The following is a 16,009-nucleotide window of genomic DNA, read 5'->3' on the forward strand; positions in this document are numbered from 1 at the left end:
AGCCTCTTTCGTTTCTCCCCGGAACAGCCTCTGACAGCTCTCCTCACTCCTCTGTTCGCGATGGTTTCTTTGTTTGGCTGAATAAAGAAGCTTGTTACCGGAGAAAATGCCTTGGCAAGTGTCAGTGGAGATATCTGTTTCCTTGAAGAAACTCCCATAAAACCTTTCAAGCTGCTGCTTTTGAGTCCCAGAGCCCCTTGGATCCAAAGGCCTCTCCATTTTCCTTACTTTCTTCAGCCGTTGCTTGGTGATTTTCCAGGTCTCCCGGCCGCAGCAGGCAAGATGAGCCTCGCTCCTGGAATCTCTGGGGCATGTGGTGGATTGGCTTCCATCATTTTGCTTTCCTCACAGTTGACTCGAGGCCAAGGCCCCAGCGCTGGGGAGGGGAGAAGTCGGCAGGGGACGGTCATCTGTGGTCACCCTCTGAAGGTTTCCCAAGGCCCAGCTGGGCCTTTGTTAAGTTTCTGGGGTCTGGGCATTAACGCGAGCTCACGAGAGGGCCCCACACGCCCGTGTGTCTCTCTCTGTGGGCTGTGGTCCCTGCTCATCAGCAGAGACGTAAGACGCACTGGTCTCTTGTTCTGGGTCCTTTGCCCACCGTTCCCCTCCCTCACCCCCCAGGCCCTGTTCTTCATTCCTCACGACCTTTCATGCAGTCCCTGGGGCTCACCACTCTCTCCCACCTCTCTGTGCCTTTGCACACGGGGCTCCTGTCCCCGGACCGCTTTCCTCCTCTCACGGACCCGGGGTAATTCCAACATCACCCTCCTGACCACCAGGGAGGCCCCACCTCTCCCCCTGCACCCGCTTCCATCTTGGCACTGCTCACCCGACCCTGTAGCGGTCTGCGTGGACAGCCGCCTCCCACTAGGCGGGAGCCCCGTGGAGGTCAGGAGCTGGTCTCACACACACACACACACAGTGCCTGGCACTGTGCAGGGGCCGTGTCTGCTTGGCTTTGTAAGGCTTCAAGGACCAGTGGTGTCTGTGATGATTCTGGTGATGTAGGGGGGAAGGGGCTGGTTGCTTCGAGCTAGGCAGTGAGCTGGCATAGCTGTGCCATCATGCCAGGTTCTGGAATTTTCTGGGCTCATGAAAAGCCAAAACAAATGCTCAGCCATTGTCCAAAAATATGTAGGATGACCCACCTTCTCTGGGACCTCCAGCACCTAGACCCCTAGGAGAGAGAACCTGACTGTCTTGTTTGTTTCTGCCTCGAAGGAAGCATCGTTCCCGAGCAGAGTCGCACCCCCCCCGCCCAGGTCCACACGGGACATGGGCTATTAGAGGCTGGGGCACTGACCTGGGTCCCGCCCAACATGACTGGGGCCCAGCAGGGTCTCCATGCTCAGAGCACAGGCCAGAGCCACCCTGAGGAAAGATTCTCTCGTGGTATCTTTCCTCAAAAGGGACAGCGGGCAAGGTGACTCTGGGGCCCCTCTGCAGAGCCACACAGCATCCATCGTAAGTGGAAGGAAGCTTCTCAGAAGGGATCTCGCTTTCTGATGGGAAGACATCTGGCCTCATCAAGAGGACGGAGGGAGATAGACGTTGAGTCCCTGTGGCATTTTAAAACCTGCAGGTGGTCAACGGGACCCTTCCCTTTAAGCCCCAGTTCAGGGCTGCCATAGACGAGGTCTTAGTACCCGGAGTTCCCTGACTCCTAGCGACAAAAATAACGGACGATACGCTGAGCACTTGGTCTGCATCAGGGAGGCATTACGTCATTTGATGATCCCCCTTACAACCTGCTGAGGTCAGGTCCTACTGTCTCACCTCACGGGTGTGGAAAGGGGACTCAGGTTGGGGGAGGGACCCACATGAGGTTAGGGAAGGACCAGGTCTCCAGACCAATTTGATTCCAAAGCCGGTGCTCTTGACCTCTGTTCTTTATTGCCCAAGCAGCACGTCCTGGTGGCCCTAGGCTCCCAGACCCACACGCCCCCGCCCCCCGTCCTCCCTCTGCCTGGTCTAGCTCCTGAAAGCTGCATCCCATCCTGGGCCACCCGAGGACAGCCTCCCATCTCATCTGCCTCGTGGAGTCCACAGGCAACTCCAGGAGCTGCTGTTCCATAGTGCCTGCTGCCCAGAGGGCCTGGGACCATCCTGGTCACCCACAGAGCCTTCACGTCTCAGCACACCCCCGCAGCAGGCTCACTGATGCCTGGAGGGGCTGTTGCCTTGGCCAATCCTCCTTGCACCTGTCTTTGTTCCTTCTCTAGGATCTGGACTCTGCTTACCCAGTGGCCCATTGGGCTGGGGTCTAATACACCACTGGGCTCTCCAGTTATCATCCCTGTGGAGTGAATCTGGCCACCATCACCCTCGGACGCTGGTGAGAGGGCTTCCTCCCTCCATGGTAGTTCTCATCCTTACCCTAGCTAGCCCCCGACTCCCGGACACCGACTGCCACCAACTTCTGGGCTCCGCCCTTCTGCCAAGCACTTCTGAGAGCAAAGATGATCCTAATAATCCAGGTTGCTCTTCTCTGAGCCAGGCATACGTGCCAGGCAAATGCTTGGCACTTACATGGTTTCTCTCTCCTAATCGTCACTGGGTTTCATCGGCCCCATTGTACAGATGAGGACATCGAGGCTCAGCGAGAGCGAATGAACTCTGCTACGAGGGCAGGACTCGATTGCAGGCGGGGAGCCCAGGCCCTGTCCATCTCCTGGACGCTGAGAACGGATCACCTCCTCAAAGATGGGTCATTTGTCTCTGGTGTTGGTGCTCTAGGGCGGGACTAAACTCCCCTGTGTCGGATTTTCCCTCAGTACGTGTCCTGCCCCGACGAGGACTCAGAATAATATCGGCAAAGATTCCAGCAACAGAGCGAGGGATTTATGTGGGAATCGCTACACTTTGGTGTAACAAGGGAGGGGCCCCATCCTCCTTCCCCATGTGTAGACCGGCTGATGACAGTGTGCAATGTAACAAAAATAGTGGCCACAGTCTAGGCCGACCTGCTAAGTCCTTCCCACACGTGGGGGCTGCAGAAAAAGGGCTCATCCCCTGGATGATGTGGACAAAGAGCCCAGCGTCAGGGATCCAAGGGACACAGCGTCTCCTTGCTTTTCTCGGAAGCTCCGACACCTGATCTGTCCCGAGGTCCGCCCAGCCCAGCCCCTACCTTCCACCTTTCCTTGGCCAAGTGAAATAATGAGAGTTTTGCTTTGTTGCAAAAGGGGGGAGGAAAAAAAAAAACACACCCTCAACAACCAACAAGAAATAATTAGCGCACATTGTGTCATTAAACACTAGACTTTAATTAAATCGCATGGAGATAAATACCTCTAACGACTGGAAATCTGGAGACCGGAGACAGCAAAGCACTCAGCATAATGGAGTAATAGACTCCTCAAATAGCGTCAAGTCAGGGATTCCGACTTGATTAAGAATCTGACTAAATTGGGTTGTCACCCTGTATGCTGCACCTACTACCTGAAAATTGCTCATTATCTTCCCCATTTGATCTTCTTGGAGCTAACAAGCCTTTGCGGAAATTGGTCCAATGATCAAAGGACCCATTTATTTGGAATTCTTCCCCGCGTCGGGGTCCGCGTGGCTGGTGTCGCCTTCCTCCCGTTTTTTATTTGTGATGAATCATCACCTGGCAGCAGCCAGTGGGGAGGCCAGGCTGGAGGTGACCTCTGTGATTTCCGTGACGATCGTCCCTTCCGTAACCCTGACTACGGGCACCAGGGCGCCCGGCTCCAGAAGGCAGCACGAGGCCCTGCTCCCGCCTCTGCCCCCGACTAGCCAGGAGCCACCAAACCCAAGCGCCCCCGCTTCCTCGCACGTGATGTCTCCGCCTGATGTCTGCCCGCTGCCCCAGGTCAGCACACCCCGTCTGGAGAGCACCGCGTGGGGACGTCCAACCGCTGTCCCCCATCCCTCCCTGGCCGGAGCGGCACTTCTAAAGCACAGCTCTGATTACACCGCAGCAAGGGCTCCCCATTTTCTCACTTGGCTTTCAGAGCCGTCTCCGTTCTTATCCCAACATGCCTCTCGAGGCTCGGACGGACGGCCTGTGACATGCCTCTGCAGAAAGCCCCTCTGCCCCAGCCACGCTGAGCTGCCCCTGTTCCCTAACACAACCGTGCCCTTGCTCACCTCTTAACCTCCGCTCATTCTGTTCACTCCACCTGGGATGCTTTTTCACATGATCCCAGCCTGCTGGCCATGTGGTATGCCCTCCCCAGGGCCTGTCTCCAACCTCCCTCGGCCGTGACCCCTCCTCTGGGGGCTGAAACTCGGAGGCGTTCAGTCTCAGGCCACTGGAGTCCTGAACCTGCGTGACGGTGCAGCCCGGAGCCCAAGGGTGAGATCCCCTTTCACTGAACCACACCTTAAGACGAGCCTACTATGGGGCCCCTGGGTGCCTCAGTCGGTTCGGTGTGCTTGATTGGGGCCCAGGTCATGATCTCACCGTTCCTGGGATCAAGCCCCGCCTTGGGCTCTGTGCTGACAGCACGGAGCCTGCTTGGGATTCTCTCTCTCTCTCTCTCTCTCTCTCTCTGCCCTGTCCCTGCTCTCTCTTTCTCTATGCCCCAAGCATCGGAGTGGGCTCTGGGGAGAGAGCAATGATCTTCCAAGTGTTTGGAACGTGGAGAGTGAGGGATATGGGGGTGGGGGTGGGCCAAGGCTCCGGGGACATGAAATGAGACGAGAGAGCAGGTGGGGCCTCAGTATGCAAAGCCTGGGAGTGGAAGGGCTTTAGATCCCATCCTCTCCGCAGGGAGTCTCTGAGAGCCTCTGAGCCTCAGTGTGTGCATCTGTAAAATGGGGAATACCCTGACCCAGATGGCTGAGCCAGGCTGGGGCTAAACTACATTCCCTCCTAGTGGGTCTGGGATCCAGGTGGCACTGAGGAGGCTTGGCCCCCTCCCTCGGGGGTTCCTTCAAGAGAGAACAGAGTCCTGTCTTTTACCTTCTTGATCATAAGCGGTTTGAAGACGGGGACTTTCCAAGACTGTCCCCGGGGGCCTCGGTTTCTTCCTCTGCAAAGTGGAGATAATGACGTCACCTGCCTATAGGCATGATGCGGGGGCCTCTAGTAAAATGATAACAGTCATGGAATGTGATTTTTTTTTTTTAATTTTAGAGAGAGAGAGCGAGAATTCATGTGCGGCCTGACGCAGGGCTCGATCCCACAACCATGAGATCATGACCCGAGCCAAAATCAAGAGTCTGGCACTCAACCGACTGAGCCACCCAGGTGCCCCAGTAATGAACGTGATTCTTGTGGTTCCTGCCCAGTTTGGCCTTCCTTCTGGCCTTCCTTTCTTCCTTCCAAAAATGCTTAATGAGGACACACGGGGGGCCAGGCACTGTTCTAGGCACTGGGATAGATCTATGACTACAAGGGAGAAACCTAGCCTTGCCAAGGAGCTTATCCAGCAGGGGAAGGGCAGACTATACATCTCTTATAAAGGAGAGCTAGCATTATACCTGATTTACAAGGAGAAAAGTGAGGCCCAGAGAAGATGAGTAACTTATGGGGCCTTGAGCTGTCAATCAAGTGGAAGGTCTGGGATTTCATTAATTCACGTACACGGGGAACAGAAAGTTCTCAGTAAATGATCGTTTCTGGGGATGGGGATGGCGATGGTGATTCTGCATACAGTAGGTGATCATTAAAGTTTCTGGAGTCGAAATCATCTGAAACTAGCAACATAAGCCGAGCCTGTCCGCCAGCCCCTGAGAGACAGACAGGGCAACCCCGACCTCCCCTTGGGTTCTCGGGGGGGCGGCGCTCTGGCTCCACAGTGACGGTCCGTGGGTGGGGGGACCCCCGCTCCTTTGAGAGTGCGGCCTCTCTCTCTGCAGGGAAAGCAAGGGAGGCGGGTGCTGGGCCGCGGGCAGTACCAGAAGCTGGAGTCGAAGGACAATGGTGAGACCGAGAGGGACCGAAGAACAGAACCCACTGCAGAGGCGAGTCAATAATTCACATATCTCCTTTAAATATTTAGCTCTCTGGCTGCTTAAAATGTAGAACCGCATCTTTGAATACACATATATATTTTGTAGTTTGGGCACAGAAACACTGACGCCACAGACAGAATTGTGGGGGTGGACGGGCGCGGAGATCTGGAAACCCTGGGGGACGCGCGAAGTCGTTTTGCACGTAGGAGAGGGTGCAGTATTGAAATCCGAATCACGGCCATCCTACGTTGAGCGCCTACTGTGTGCTGGGCATTGTGTTACGTGCTTCTCTGCTCACATATTCATTCACTCATCCAGTCTTCCAGCTCTGGGGCTGCACAGCTTACGTTTATGTTTTTTTTTAAGTTTATTTATTTATTTTGAGAGAGAGAGAGAGAGAGAGAGCGGGAGTTGGGGAGGGGCAGAGAGAGAGAAAGAGAAAGAGACAGAAAGGGAAAGAGAGAATCCCGAGCAGGCAGGGCCCAAACCCACAAACCGTGAGATCATGACCTGGGCTCAAGTCGGATGCTTAACCGACTGAGCCACCCAGGCGCCTCTGAACAGCTTACATTTAAATCTTGGTTCTACTTCAGGTAATCTGCTGTGGGCGTGACCCTGGGCATGCCGTTAAACCTCCCCGTGTCCTGTCTCCACTATAAAACAGAATGCCCGTGAAGGGCCTGGAACAGTGTCTGGTATGTTCTAAGAGCTCAGTGAATATTATTACTATGGGCATAAGCACCATTCACTCATGTATTCCTTTGAAGAAATATTTACTGAGTGTCTAGCTTGTGACAGGTACCGTGGGATACGATGATGAACTCAGAAAGATAGTTTGTGCCTTCAAGAAGTGTCCGCTGGGGCAGGGACATTAAGCTAATAAAAAAAAAAATCAATGAACAAAGTCCTTTCAGATTGCTGTGAGGGCTGGGAAGAAGATAAACAGGCTGATAAGATCGAGGGGAATTCTACTGGCCAGGTGGTCAGGGCAGACCTAAGCTGAAATTTAAAATATGGAAAGGAGCCCACAAATGAGAGCTCTAGGCAGAAGGACAGCAGGTGCAAAGGCCCTGAGGTGGAAGGTAGTTTGATGTGTTTGAAGAAAAGGAAGGTGGGCTATTGTAGCTGGAGAGTAGCATAAACTTTTCCAGAACTCCCCAGGGGATTTGGAAAATTTGAAAATGTGGGAAAGGAAGCCAAGAGAGGTGTAGAGATTTGACTAAGGGTTCACAGCTAGTGTTGGAAAAACCAGTCTGTCTGACTCCAGGGCCTGTGTCCCTAATGAATGTCTGCCAACCCCTGGGAGCATAGGCCCCCACGAAAGCCGCCCAACTTGGGTAAGTCCAGGGTGAGTTCATGGTGACTCTGAATCAGGGAGTGTCCTGAGAAAGAGGCAGCGGGAGCTCTTGGGGGTCTGACTCAAGCCAGTCACCCAGAAGATGAGGCCAAGGGGAGGCCCCGCTGGACGGCCCTTCACGAATACATCAAAGGCACCTTCAGTGAGCATCCCCCTGGGCATCAAACCAGCCACACCAGGCAATCTGAAATTGTAGTGTGGCAGCAGGAAAGGAAGCAGGGATGGGATGGACAAGAGGGAAGTTCATGGAAACCCCGTTATGTACCCGGCACCTTACTGGTGCCTCCGTGTATCATTTAATCCTGAGAGTAACTCAGACCTGTCCATATGGCTGTCCTTATGTTAAAAACGTGAGGCTTGGGTGCCTGCACGGCTCCGTCCATTAAGTGTGTGACTAGGTTTTGGATCAGGGCACGATCTCACAGTTCATGATTTCGAGCCCTGTGTCAGGCTCTGTGCTGACAGCACGGAGCCTGCTTGGGATTCTGTCTCTCTCTCCAGCTCTCTCTGCCCCTCCTTTGCTCGTGTTCTCTCTCTCTCTCTTTCTCTCTCTCTCAAAATAATTACATAAACTTATTTATTTATTTTTGAGAGAGAGAGAGAGCACAAACAAGGGAGGGGCAGAGAGAGAGGGAGACAGAATCCGAAGCAGGCTCCAGGCTCCGAGCTGTCAGCACAGAGCCCGACGTGGGGCTTGAACTCACAAACCGCGAGATCATGACCTGAGCCGAAGTCGGACGTTCAACCGACTGAGCCACCCAGGAGCCCCTGCCTATTTCCCTTTTTAATCTCAAATGTCCACTTTCCTTATTGGATCTTCGAATCAGTTTATGCTCTACCCTTCTGGCTGTAATGGTTGGAGCCTCAGGGCAAGCATTCATTCATTCATTCATTCATCCATTCAGTGTCTTCTCTCTGCCTGGTTGTCTTCTAAAGGTCGGAGCATTTTCTTGTGGGTAACCACACGCGTCAAACAGCCATAAGAGAAGAGCCCGGATTCATGTTGATTTTCGCTTGCCTTAATGTAAAACAGGATTGCCTGCATTTCAGATTTTGCTAGTTTATCTTGCACGGCCAAAGGCCCAGTTATCTCTGCTTCACTAAGTCTTGAGATTGGTTTGGAACTTGAACATACATTCTTTGAGACCATTAAAAGTGGTTTAATTGGCTGTTCAGGGATGTCCTCCACTCATCTCTCCAGATGGATCATCTCTCTCGTCTCTCCCAAGAACTGGGAGCCTGGAAGCCCTCACCTGGATGATCCACACCCCTACATTTGTTTCTCTCGCTCTGGGCCCCAAAGCATCAGGCTTTGCGTTGCAGATCCAGCCTCTGCTGATGGATGCGTCTCCAAATCCTGCCTCATGCCCTTGCCGGGGCCCACAAAGCTACGGGGTGATGTCAGCCTGTGTCCTCCAACGAGAAGCCAGAGTCTTTTAACGAATTCAGCCCTTACCTTGACGAGGCGTAGGGGTCATCCAAAGGAGGGCTCCAGGAAGAAAGATAGACAGCCCCCTGGGATTATGTAACATAGCAGAAAGCCAGGGACCTCAGGAGTCAGATTGTCCTAATCCACTGGTTTGTCACCATGTGCATTTGTATGAGACGCAAGGCTTGGTCTGTAGGTGGCCTTCCCCAGCTCCTGGTTGTATGATCTTTATGACACTGCCCTCCCCGGCCGCCGCCAGTGTGTTCGGTTCACAGGCTCTCTGAAAATTAAGCGAGGCCATCGATGTGACAAACGGGAAGTAGTTGATCGATGCCGGTGCCCTGGCTGGTTTAGAACAGCAGAGTGCCCAGTCGTTTGGAACCGGGCACCTCATCCTTATTTACTGTTATTTGTTGAAACGTATTTTATCTCGCTCGTCCCTAAGTCTCCACACGATGCACATGCGTATATATTTGTACACATACACAAGAACGCGCCCACACAAAATAAATGGGTGTGTGTGTTGCAAAGATGAAAAGGGAGACAGACGAAGTAGACTCTGGAGAAATACAGATAGAGACAGACACACACGTTTCTAGATATTTTCCTGAAGTCGTCCCCAGATCGCTTCCAGTGCCCACGAAAGCATTCGGTAGACATTTAATACAAATGTGTCGAAGGAAGACGTTTCAGAATCCATGGCTCATGGATGCGTATGTGACAGAGACAGAATGTGAGCGTGCCTCTGCTCGGTTGTAACAGTCACTTGAGGGACAAAGCCGTATTTGTTATGAGATAACCAGAAAACAAAGTTAAATAGTGAAAGCACTGAGTAAAATACCGGAAAGCGAGTCTGAATGTCCTAATCCTCTTTTTTTTTTTTTTTAATTTTGTTTAATGTTTATTTTTGGGAGAGAGAGACAGAGCGTGAGCAGGGGAGGGGAAGAGACGACACTGAATCCGAAGCAGGCTCCAGGCTCCTAGTTGTCAGCACAGAGCCTGATGCGGGGCTCGAACCCACGAACCATGAGATCATGACCTAAGCTGAGGTCAGATGCTTAACCGACTGAGCCACCCCGGTGCCCTCCTAATCTTCTTTTTATCTTCCTTTTTCCTTACAGTTTGGGTTGCCAGATAAACAACAGGACATCTGGTTCAATTTGAATTTCAGATTAAATAATAATAATAATAATAATTTTATAGCATAAGTATATCCCAAATGTTGCATGGTCAAATATGATATGGGCCACACATATGCTAAAAAACAAACAAACAAAAACCCTATTCATCCCGTATTTTATTTGCTAAATTTGCTAACCCGTACCTGGCCATCCTGGACACTAAGTCCCTAAATTCCACTTTTTTTGTTTTTCATGCCGTATAAGGACTCAAAGGCCTTCAGTGGTTTTTTATCACCTGTGGGATAAGGTAAAAACCTTTTAACCTGGTGCCTGACCCAAAAGCCTCTGGGGCCTCCCTGCCCCGCGCAGAAAGGATGCCTAACCACTGCCCGGCACAGTCCCCACTCTGTCCAGGCCCGGCCTGCAGGCAGCTGGGGGATAGGGCGTGAGTACTTCGGTCCGTGTGTTAGTGTACCTGTCACATTAGCCGCTTCCCCCCAGACAGTTACCTATCAGCTGGTCACAGAGCCCTGCTTCTGTATGCATACAGCAGCGTCCTCATGCCTAAATAGATGGAAACCCAGCAAACCTTTTCCTTTACCTTTTCGGGGCACTAAAAATGCAATTACCTTTCCCTAGTCATGGAGGAGCTCATAAAGAGCCTTATCAGAGATAGAGCCTCTGCAGCGGGTAATGGGCCATAACTCACGGCCTGGGTGCTGGGATGTCAACACCCACCGCCTGCAGCCTGTTTGGGGAGTGTTTCCCTCCCACCGGCGTCCCCCCTGCCACGTGGCCCAGCTGGACACCCCCAGGCTGCCTTTGGAGGTGGGGACAACACAAGGCTGAGAAGCACTTGAAGGAGAAATGGAACCTGCGGAAGGCGGAGAAGGGGGACTTCAGGAAAGCCGGAGGCGCAGGGATGGCTGGAGCTCCCCGGCTTCCCGGGGGCCATTCCCGAGGGTCACATCATCTGGAAAAATGGGAGCCACGGTCGCGGCTGTCAGGGTGGTGGAGACGCACTGAGGTCGGTGTGGGGAGCGTCTGCCCACACGACCTGCCCTCCGTGAACACCCTCTTCTTTTCCCCAGTGCCCAGCCATAAGCAAGACGGTGCGGCCGCCTCCTTCCACGGCTCTCCGCGGAATGGCCTCGATTTGAAGCCACCCTGAACAGGTGCCGGGCCGACGCAAAGACCGGGGACGCTGCCCCCGAGCCCCCTTACCTCCCAGCCATCCCGGAGACCTCCCAGGGCCTGCCGCCTCTGGCTGGGCTGGCCTCCGTGCCCTGGCGAATCACGGTAATGCCAGGGAGGCTCAGCGTGGCGTTCTCCAAAAGTGGCCTATCGCTCGAGAAATTCTCTCCAGCCGTCATCCCGCTGACTTCTCCAAACAACCTGAGGCTGGGCGCCATGGTCAGCCCCACTTTGCAGCCGAGGAAGCCAAGGCTTAGAAGTCTGAGTTCACCAGCCCTGCCGGTCACTGTGCTGGGCCGTTTGATTCCAGGGCTGTGACCTTAACCACTGGGCCCACAGGAGTCTGCAGGTGGATTTTGGCTTCATGTGCACAAGCTCGAAAACTCCGTTCTTTCCTCCCCCTTTCATCTTAGGAATAAAGAGGGGTCCCCAGTGTCTCCATGCCCCTGGCCCACCCGATGCACCCCAGGTTTGCTTCAAAAGCACCTGAGCCGCTCTAAGAAGCAAGTCCCCCCCCCCCCCACATCGGGACCCACCCTGCCTCCCCAGCCTTACAGCCGAAATCTTTCTCCTGGGTGTTTTTTTCCTTTATTCCTCTCTGTGGCTCTGGCCCTTTCTCCCTGAAAATACAGTTTGCTGATATTAAAAAGAAACACACAACCACTAAACACATTTAATATAGTCTTTGAAGTCTGATGGCCTCGGGCTCCAGACTGATAAGCGGGAAGATAGTGTAGGCCTGTGCTGGGAAGACAGCACCTTTGGCAGGGACGGTTCCAATCGAGGGGACAGAGGAGGGAAGCCCGAGAGAAGGAAGGCTGGGTCCCCTCCGACGGGAGGTGAGGCCCCCATGGGAGGGGGGTGCGGGGGATGAGCACAGGTCCCTGAGGAGGTGGCCCCCGTGGAGGCTCTCTGCAAGGGATTTGGTCTCTCAGAGGCTGGGTGATTGGGCATTCCCTCTCAAGACGAGGAGAGGAAAAGAACGCTCTGTGCACCCCAACGCCTTGGGGGGCATCTCTGTGCCCAGGGAAAGGATCCAGGTGGGGAACTGGCGAGGTTTTCTGTGTTCACGCGTACTTGCGGGATACAGGTACATATGTGTTGTGGGTGTTGGTGGTGCCACACTTGGCCTCCACCGGCCCCCCTCCCTACCACGCTGCTGGGTTGGGGACCTCCCCTCAAGGGCAGACACTCAGAGCACCCGGGGCCATGATGCCCTGTCGGGACAACGGTCCCCCAAGTCCAAGAGAGGAGAAAAAGTCTGTCTGCAGGGAGCTGCCAGGCTGATGGGGAGACCCAGCCTTTGTCCCTAGGAAGTGCCCAGTGAAGCAGGGGCAGGAGGACCCGCGTAAACATGTAAAATTCCGGCCCAGGAGCTGTCATTCCCCAGTGTCAACCCACATCCACCAAAGCTGGCATTTATAACCCAGCCCCCAAACGTCTGTTGGGAGGTGACTCCTGGGCCAGAGAGGTGGACACTCCACCCCCCAGCCCCACTGGGGCTGCCTCCGATGAGGCCTCCCATAAGGCTTGGTGTCCCCGGATCCATATTCTCAGTTCCCCAGCTGCCCCTGGTCCCTCCGAGCCCATCTCGCTTCCACTTGAACTCCCGCCTTCCCATCCGTCCCCAAGGCTCCCACCCCGTCACCCCACAGTGTCCTCACCATGCACACAGCCTCTAGCAATGGAACTCTGTTTGCATGCCCATCACCTGTCCGAGGACGACTCCTGCTTTCCAGGAGGAAAAGCACCCAACGCAGAGCCCGGCCATGACCTTCGTGCCACGTTTGTTAAATGCACACTCTGTGCTGGGCCCGTGTACATCATCTCATCGATAGGTGGCTCTGAGAAGCCTGAGGACCTGCTCCCCCATTGCTTGGGTAATTCCTGTCATCCCTTGGGTCCCTGCCCACACGTCCTTTCCTTAAGACATTCTCTCTGAGTCCCCCCACCACCCCCCGCACACACAGTGTCCTGTACATCTTGGAGGCACTAATCGCAGTGGTATTTAATCCATCATTCCTTTGGTGGTTCACTCCTCCCCAGTCCTCCACAACCCCACAAGGGAAGGACCCACATCTGTGTTGTTGACCACTCTCTCCTGAATGCTCAGCATGGATTCCGGCTCAGAGAACACCCCCAGTAAATACTTGCTCTTTGAGGAATCGGGGGCTTGCTGATTTTGCATACCTAGAACACTCTGGACTTCAACTGCCTCAGGGATGCATGGGTGGAAAATAGTTCCCCATGACCAGCTCACTGTTTATTTCTTAATTTTTTTAAAAATTTTTTTTAACGTTTATTTATTTTTGAGACAGAGAGAGACAGAGCATGAACGGGGGAGGGTCAGAGAGAGGGAGACACAGAATCTGAAACAGGCTCCAGGCTCTGAGCCGTCAGCACAGAGCCCAACGCGAGGCTCGAACTCATGAACTGCAAGATCACGACCTGAGCCAAAGTCAGACACTTAACCGACCGAGCCACCCAGGCGCCCCTTCCAGGTCACTGTTAAGGTGACTTATTCCTGGGTCCTAGAAAATAACTTTTTAAGATTCTGCTTTCTAGGAACCATCGCCAAAATGAAAAGGCAACCCACCGAATGGGAGAAGATATTTGCCAAGCATACATCTGATAACGGGTTAATATACAAAATAGATAAAGAACTTATACAACTTAATATCAAAAAACCAACCAGCCAGACTAAGAAATGGGCAGAGGTCTTGCATAGACGTTTTTTCCAAAGAAGACATACAGATGGCCCACAGACATATGTAAAGCCACCCGGGTGGCTCAGTCAGTTGAGTATCTGGCTCTTGATTTCGGCTCAGGTTATGACCTCAGAGTTCATGGGATCGAACCCCATGTCAAGCTCTGGGCTGGCGGTGAACAGTCTGCTTGGGATTCTCTCTCTCGGTGCTTCCCTTGCTTGTGCCCCTTCTCTCTCAAAATAAATAAATCCCTTCTCTCTAAATAAACAAGCACTTTTTTAAAAAAAAAAAAAAAAGGAAGAAAAGATGCTCAACATCACTCACCATCAGGGAATTGCAAGTCAAAACCATCATGAGATGCCAATTTACACTTGTCAGAATGGCCAGTGTCGAAGAGACAAAAAACACCAAGTGGGGGCCGGGTTGTGGAGAAGAGGGAGCCCACATACACCGTTGGTGGGGATGTAAATCAGTGCCACCAGCGTGGAAAACAATACAGAGGTTCCTCGAAAAAATAAAAAATAGAACCACCAGACAATTCAGCAACTCCACTTCCGGATATTTATCTGAAGAAAATGAAAACACTGATGCAAAGAGAGAAATGCACCCCTGGGTTCCCTGCAGCACCATTTGCGAGAGCCAAGATACGAAGGCAAACTAGGAGGCCACCGACAGATGAAGGGATAAAGAAGATGTGCGATGGATCGATAAAAATCTACAATATGGAATATTACTCGGCCATAAACCAGAACGAGATCTTGCCATTTGCAACAACATGGATGGAGCTAGTGGGTGTTATGCCAAGTGAAGTAAGCCAGACAGAGAAAGACACATACCATATGATGTCACTTCTACGTAGAATCTAAAAAACAAACCAAACAAACAAATCAAAACAGTGTCACGGACACAGGAGACCAACCCTTAGTTACTGGAGGGGGGATAGGTTGGGGGCGTAGGTAACATAGACGAAGGGGATTAAAAGGTACAAACTTCCAGCTATACGTAGGTCATAGGGATAAAATGTACAGCATAGGGAATATAGTCAATAATATTGTAATGACTTTTCTATGGTGACAGATGGCAACCAGACTTATCATGGTGGTCATTCTGTAGTGTATAAAAATATGGAATCACCATGATGTGCACCAGAAACTCATAGGATATGGTGTGTCACTTATACTCCAATTTTTAGAATTCCATTTTCCTTCCCCCAATTAAAGCAACACTGTCCTACCACTTCATACTAATCAGGTTGGGGGGAAAAATTGGAAAATTGGATAATGCCGGGTGTTGACAACAACATGGGGAGCATCATGTTCTGGAAGAAACCTGGCAATATTTAGGGAAATGAAGTACCACATACCACGACCCCCATCCTACTCCCGGGAGACCCAGGGACACCCTCTCAGGACACAGTGGGGCAGGCTGGATGAACACCTTTAGGAGACCAGTTGTCTCTCTGGAAGCCTCTGCTGCAGTCAGAGGCATCGGACAAGATTTATACACAGCAACACGGGTAGATGTTAAAAACAGAGTTAAGTGAAAAAATTAAGCAGCAGAATGAGATCTATAGCCCACTACAATTTATGTAAATTAAAACACATTCGCACAATAAACAGCACCGTATATTTTACAGGAAGCATCCATATCTCAGGACATACATTAGAGGGGGGCTCGGGAACAGGATCAGGGGATAAAGGAGAAAATCGAAACCAGGAGTGGGACCGTGAAGGAACATGGTGATAACGGGCATGAGTTCAGGAGCGTAGAGGACTTCCTAGCTCTCCCTTCAAGGTAAAGGTAACAACTGACTGGCCACCCAACTTCCTCCTCCGCTGCTGTCCTTGGTCCCCAGGGGGCTGGAATAGATCCGGACAAGATTTCTCAGCCTCGGCACTGTGGATGTTTTGCTGTGGGGCTACCTTGTGCATGGTAGGGTGTTTGCCAGCATCTGGCCTCTCCTGCCAGCTGCCAGGAGCACACGCTGAGTGTTGACAACCACAATGTCTCCAGACATTGCCAGGTGTCCCCCGGGGGAACAAAATCACCCCTGATGGAGAACTGCTGGGTGGGAATCAAAGTCTGAAAACGGTGCCACATCTTCTGGGTGAGCGGTCCACACTTGCTTTACCAAAACCCACACCCAGAGCGCCAGAGCCTCAGGACCCTGGACAGGGCTGGGAGCTCCATCTTGAAAGCTGCCCTCCTCCCTTGCACGTTTCCATCAAGGCTCTGTGGAGATTCCCGTGACAGCCTGCAACCGCGTCCGCCTTGG

Source organism: Panthera tigris, chromosome C1, assembly GCF_018350195.1.
Source record: "Panthera tigris isolate Pti1 chromosome C1, P.tigris_Pti1_mat1.1, whole genome shotgun sequence".
Lineage (NCBI taxonomy): Eukaryota > Metazoa > Chordata > Mammalia > Carnivora > Felidae > Panthera > Panthera tigris.